Here is a 6,892-nt window from a genome sequence, read left to right as displayed (position 1 = left end):
AATGCCTTCAGGCCTTCAGACAGTTATCTAAATTAGAATTCCATAATATGACATGAGGAGTTCATGACTTTGAAACACATAAGCAACTAATATTAATGAAACAGCTCACTCCCCATGTTTTTTACCAAAAAAAAAAAAAAAAAAAAAAATGATCTCGTTTGAAGAATAACCACTCAACCACCAAACTGGATTCTTTTAACATGTATTTACTGAACTCCTATTATCTGTTTCTTCAGGTATTGCTCTAGGAAACTGCCTTCAAAGGTTTTTCAATGAATCGGGAAAGCATACATGCAAAATTAGGTTACAAAGTGCCCTGGTGTCATGGGCAGTATAACAGAGTTATGTACCTGATATATACTGGGGACTAAAGAACTGTCCAGAGTGATCACGAATGGGCTAAAATTCATTCTCTTAGATGTGCAAGCTATCAAATTAAATATGTATTAAAAGGAATTTTTATTAGCAATGATCATTTGTGAATAGATTTTTCAGAGAAAGTGTGAGAGAGAGCTCTATGAATATGTGAAGCAGCTGTATGTTCTCATTGCCATCAGCTGCCCAGTTGTCCCAAACAGGTTTGTGTATAATGAGAACCAGCCCACCCACCTCTGAACACAGATTGGATACTGAGGATGGAAACTACCCATTCCTTGCACACATGTGTAATTTATTGTTGACTTACTCTTCTATTTTCTTCATTAGTAAAACTTTACCCTTCCTGAAGACTCTACCTCAGGCAAATAGCTTGATTTTTCATTATAGAAACTTCTGGAAACACATACCAAATTTTCCTTAGAAAGCATCAGTAGTTTGTGCCTTAAGAGTCTTTCAATTCCTTTCTTCAAAAAATTCTCACCTTGCTATTTCCACCAATCCTGAATGGTTGCATGGGGATCCTTACTTAATCCTATCAAGTCCCCACATTGAAACACATCTTAAACAAAAGTTTCAACTCTAAATAAATTCAAACCTGGCTTTCCGTCCCTGTGTCCATCCCTGAACACTATCAAAGTTCTACTGAGAAGGTATGTTCTCTCTTACCCTAGTAAAGAAGTAATAAAGATAAATGGAATCATATTAAAATTTTTAAGTTTATTTGAGCAAAAATCGATTCAAATCTGACGGTGATCAAACCAGAAGTGATTAGTGACTAGAAATACTCCACCAACAGGAGCTAGGGGCAAGACTTTATAGAGAAGGGGTAGAAACAAAGCAAGGAAATTATGTGATAGGCTACACCTTAAGTCCTTGCATTATTTGGGAAAGCCTAGTTGGATGTTTGTGATTGGTTGTCCTTAGGTCTTGATTTCTTGACCTTGAGGCACTTACAAGTTCAAGTTTCTGGTTTGCTTACATAGGTTACTAAGTCATTAAAGCCACTTCAGTCTAATGACTTTCTTGTTTAATTAATTTAACATAATAAACTAAATTTTATCTCAACAGGTTGTGCTAGGCTGATGATATTTGGGAAGCTAGTATTTAACAATAATAGTGAACAAAGAAAAGGAGACAAGTGTGAAGAGGAAATAACAACTTTAGTTTTTAACACACTGAAATTTAGGTGTCTGGGAAATAGCAAAGTAGAGAAGTCCATAAAGGCGGTTAAAGAGAGCTTAAGAGAAGGATTTGAACAGAAGATCTGGAGTCATTACCCAGATCACTCAAGAAGCAGGTGGAGCGTGATACAGAAGGAACCTGGGCAGAAAGCTGAGAAGGATTCATTTTAAAAGGATGGGGTAAAGGAGAAAACCTCCCAGAAATGAGACTAAGAAGTAAAAGGATGGGGGAAAATATTCAGAGAGTTAGCTATCATGGCATCCAACAGTAAGTAGACAGTATTTAAAAAAGTAAGGAGGGGTCCACAGCGCTAAATATTTCAGAAAGGACGGACACACACACACACACACACACACACGAACACCAAATATGGTGAAATTTACCATAGAGTATCCTCCAAAGGAGAGCTAATTCAAAATCTAATTACTTATGAAAGGACCTTGACCTCTTCAAGACAATTTTATTGCATTGCAATGTACGTCATCAACTTTGGGGCACGTAATTTCAACCTCTCAGGAAAGAGTGAGCCCTAGCTGATTAAGAACAAAGTGGCTTTCATGACAATAAACAAACAAAAAATGTTGTTTCCTAGATTATATGATGCAAAGAATGGCTTAGTTTTAAATTTCTTTAAGTAAACATCAGTTTTCTTGGAGCTGTTTAATTATCAAACTTGTTCCACTGTATTACCTTAATCCCTGATCGAAATGAAACAACAATATGCTTTTTTCTGGTCATTTCATAATCATTCATTAAAACAGTAGGATCATTTATGCAAGCTAAATTCTCATCCCCAATCTCCCAAAAGACTACACGGCATGCATATCCGTGGCTGCTAAACAAAAGCTTTTCTCTTAAAGTCACTTAACTTCCTTCGGTTTTGTTTTTAAGCAAAGGGATTTATCAGGTTCTGGGCTTTGTTTTGCATTTGAAGCTTTATCAGCGTTAGATATGCTTGATTAGTTTTTCAGGCAGAGCTTCCTAGAGAGGTAAGACAAGTGACTGAGTGATTTGCCATCGAGGCCCAAGCAAGTTTGGGGTTCTTCAAGCTTTTTCTCCTTCTTTGGACGGGCAAACGTAAAGCACCCTGTGGATTTAAAAGTTAGATCACTTACTGGTGCTGGTATTATGTTGACACTGCCTGATTTACTGACCTTAGGAAATAATTTTGACAGCACACCAAATCATCTTTAGCAATCCTGGAGAATCAAGATCTTGTTTAGATGTAAATTGAACTCAATGACAACTATCCACAAACTACCCAGGACATCTAGTTGCATTCATCAATGTTTGATGAAAGAAAAAAGCTAACCAATCATTAAAAATTGTTATTGCCATCCAGAAAAATGCTAAATATGTATCTTCAAAAATAAAGATCACCATAAGCCAATCAAGAAATCATTGAATTAGTAATTTTTGGCCACTCACTAAGCCCAAGGCATTGAACCAGCTGGTAGGGAAGAGAGGTGGAAGCGTGGTGAGAAAAGTGCTACATAAGGCTGCTTCTTCCCTAGAAAAGTTTAATTTTTTTTAATGTTTATTTATTTTTGAGAGAGAGAGAGAGAGAGAGAGAACAGAACACGAGTCGGGGAGGGGTAGAGAGTGAGGGAGACACATAGTCCTAAGCAGGCTCCAGGCTCTGGAGCCAAAGTCTGATGCTTAACCAACTGTGCCACCCAGACGCCCCACCCTGGAAAAGTTTAGAATTGGAGTCATGTGGGACAACTGTTAGTTTGGAGCATGATGCCAGGTTATCTTTAATATGATTTCTTTTACAATGCATTTTAAAGTTCCTGTGTATTATACCACATACATATGTACATATAAATAAGTACCCAAAATACACACACTAGAGAACAAGAGCCCCAAGGGAATAGATTAAACACTCCATTCACCTTTGTATCCAAAATGCTAATCCCAGGACCTGGCACCAAATAATTACTTAAAAACAGTTGCTTGAAGGAATAAATGATTGCATTATTTCATTTGTGCTATTATTATAGTTGTTATGGTAGATATAGAAAAGATATTGAGGACAGTTAAGCAATTGGTTATCAATTACCTCCAGTGGGTTCTAGAGACCAATATCAATAAATCCACATCATTTTTCTTCAGGAACATTGCTTTTTCATGCTAAGTACATGTTGACTCTAAGGATGCTAATAATACCATTCTCCCCCCACAAAATTATTCCTTCCCATTTAGACACTGTTTGTATTTTATATTCAAGAAGTTATCAATAAAGTTGCTACTAAGTAGCCTTATTTCGGGGCATTTTTAGGCTGTATAAAATGGTCCCTCCTTCAAAGTGCCAAGAGCTATTTCTGCTGAGGCATAAGCCACATTACAAGATTGTGAACAGTTTTTAGGAGTCATTACACTAAAAAACGTTATTATTTTTTTATTTAAAATTTTTTTTTAACATTTATTTACTTTTGAGAGACAGAGAAAGACAGAGAGTGAGCCAAGGAGGGGTAGAGAGAGAGGGAGATACAGAATACAAAGCAGGCTCCAGGCTCTGAGCTGTCAGCACAGAGCCTGATGCAGGGCTCGAACTCACGAGCTGTGAGATCATGACCTGAGCCAAAGTCAGATGCTTAACAGACTGAGCCACCCAGACACCCCTGAAAAACATTATTTTTGAATAGCATAGTGGAGTTTAAGTTTATACTTGCCTTCTACTTTCAAATTTTCAAGTACAAATGAAACAAATATAAGGCAGGGGGAAACCCTAGTCAGACATCTGGAGTCCATTAAAGACCTTGTTTTCCTCTCCATGCCATGTGACCTCAGGTAAGTCACTTAACATGTTTCTTCAACTGTAAAACAGCATAATAATACCTGTTTCACATGAATGAGATGAGGTAGGTTGAAACTCATGTTTAATTACATCTAATTCATTTAACATTTTGCTGGTGCTATGTGAGAAGTACTCTCATTTCTGAAAGTGTACGTGCCAATAACAAGCGAGTCAAGCACTAATGCCATTGTTTTAATAAAGTTGAGATAACCAAAGTTACTTGAACCATAATATATATTATATATAAAGGTAATAAGGGAAATTGCTCAAAACTGTGACTTTTGTGTATTATAATTATATTGACTGGAGGAGTGTGTGCATGTGTGCGTGTGTGTTTTAATACTTTCTACACAGAAGGCACAGAGCCTAAAAGATTGCCAAAAATTTCATCGGGAGACCCTGAAGTGATATTGAAATGGGTCAAAGATTGAACAATTAGCTCAAGCTCTTCATTAACCAAGGGATCTACTTCATTTGTGATTGTGATCCAAAGAGGGAAGGAAATGAACTCACGACCAGGACACAGAAGGAAGTGAAGCCAGAGAGTCCCTTCAGGGAGGCCAGGAGAAAGTGTTTAAATTTTTCAATGTTTGGCCCATTTCAATGTCACTTCAGAGTCTCCTGATGAAATTCTTGGCATTTTCCCCTGGACTTTCAATGAAGAGCAAAGATACTTAAAGAATTAAATAAATAAATTGAATTAAATAAATAAAAACTAATTAATTACAAGAAAATTAAACAAAAAATAGAGAGTGGAGATCACTATGAAGCCATGTTTCCTCACACAGTGGTGTCCAATCACTATAGCTAACAAAAAAGCTGCATTTTTGACCAATCTCCTATGCTGCTAACAGTGTACAAAGTATATCATGTAAAGGTGATTGCATCTTCAGTCTGTCTCCATTGACTCTTCCTCTCCAACAATCAGTCTTCACCTTACTCCATGCTTATTTTGTCATGCTTTCCTTTTAAAATATACCCTACAATTAATCTTACCCTCACTCACCAGGCCATCAACGCCAAACTCCTCAGAGGAGCAGAGCAGCTTTTGGTGTCCTATTCTTTCTTTAATTGGGTATAATTTGGAAAACACTTCCATGTGTTACTGCTTCAATGAACCACTTACTTAAGAATACCATTGGTGTTCTAATTATCAAGTATCTTTCTGTGTTTTTCTCACCAATTGTTCTATTTTATATCTCTCTGCATTTGACACCACACTCTTTTTTTGTAAAGTCTGATCTTTCTCATGGTATCAGGAATCCATGTTCCATCTTGGGGCTCCATGCTCTACTACAACCTCTAAATTCTCCACAGGGAGCAGTTGCTTCTCAGCAACAACCCTCTATCATGGAAGGAAAGCAAGAAAAGGTCTTGGTCAGTTAGGTATCTCTGAGTTACTTAACCATCTGTGGCTCAGTTTCCTCACATTTAAATTGGGGATAACAATAGTGCCTACATCACAGGCTTGTTACAAGGCCTAATGGGTTAATTTATGTGAAGTGTTTAGAAAAGTTCATGGCACCTAGCAAGTTCTATAGAAATGTTTGCTGTCGTTTTGCTACTATTCATGTTCCATAATGAATGTGTGTTGGTTCTAAGTCTTATCCTAGTCTAACTTGTATCATCCTTCAATATGTACCTGATGGGGTGGCCCCAGATGGCGTTGCAACCCAAGCAGATGGAGGGCTTTCTATCCCCAGCACCATGGCCAACAGTGAACACACCTTCATTGCCATCAAGCCTGATGGGGTCCAGCGCAGCCTCATGGGAGAGAGGTCATCAAGTGTTTTGAGCAAAAGGGATCCTGCTTCATTGCTATGAAATTAATTCGGACTTCTGAAATTAATTCAAGACCTTCTCAAGGAACAATACATTGATCTGAAAGACCATCCACTCTTTGCCAGCCTGGTGAAGTACGTGCAATCAGGACCTGTGGTTGCCATGCTCTGGGAGTGGTGAAGACAGGTCCAGCGAGCTTCAGGGAGACCACCCCTGAGGACTCCAAGACTGGGACCATCCATGAGGGCATCTTCATCCAAGTTGGCAGAAACATTATCCAAGGCAGTGATTCTGTGGAGAGTGAAGAGAAGGAGATTGGCTTGTAGTTTCAACCTGAGGAGCTGGTGGATTACAAGAGCTGTGCTCAGAATTGGATCGATTTCTGAGTGAGAACACACGTGCTGTGCTCACTCCATTTCCTCTCCCTCGCATGGGCAGGGGGCCCAGGCACTAGCAAATCCAGTTATTTTTAAGAATTTCCTTATAATCTGGAGGGGAACTCTTGGAGCTGGGAGTGCTCCTCGTACAGTACTCTGTGCTAGCATTAGATTAAAATGTTTATCTCCGTGCCCCAAAATGTGTACATGATGGACTATATGGAAACTTTCTTGAAGACCAACAATGTCTTATTTATGTATCTCACACAATGCTTTGCACACTGTAGGCTGCAAGTAATGTTACTTAATTGAATTGTTAAACTGCTTACATTAGAAAAGTTCTACTTTCTATTTCTTCTACTTTTTACACTTC

General features: G+C 38.2%; 1 pseudogene; it reads left to right on the top strand.

Annotated features, from left to right (window-relative positions):
- The first annotated feature begins 6,067 nt into the window (after positions 1–6,067).
- LOC122225928 lies at positions 6,068–6,528 on the top strand (annotated as a pseudogene).
- Positions 6,529–6,892: the final 364 nt, after the last annotated feature.

The sequence above is a fragment of the Panthera leo genome, chromosome C1, assembly GCF_018350215.1.
Source record: "Panthera leo isolate Ple1 chromosome C1, P.leo_Ple1_pat1.1, whole genome shotgun sequence".
NCBI classification, from domain to species: Eukaryota; Metazoa; Chordata; class Mammalia; order Carnivora; family Felidae; genus Panthera; species Panthera leo.
Note: the sequence above shows the minus strand (reverse complement) of the source record. Positions and strands in the feature narration are given on the sequence as shown.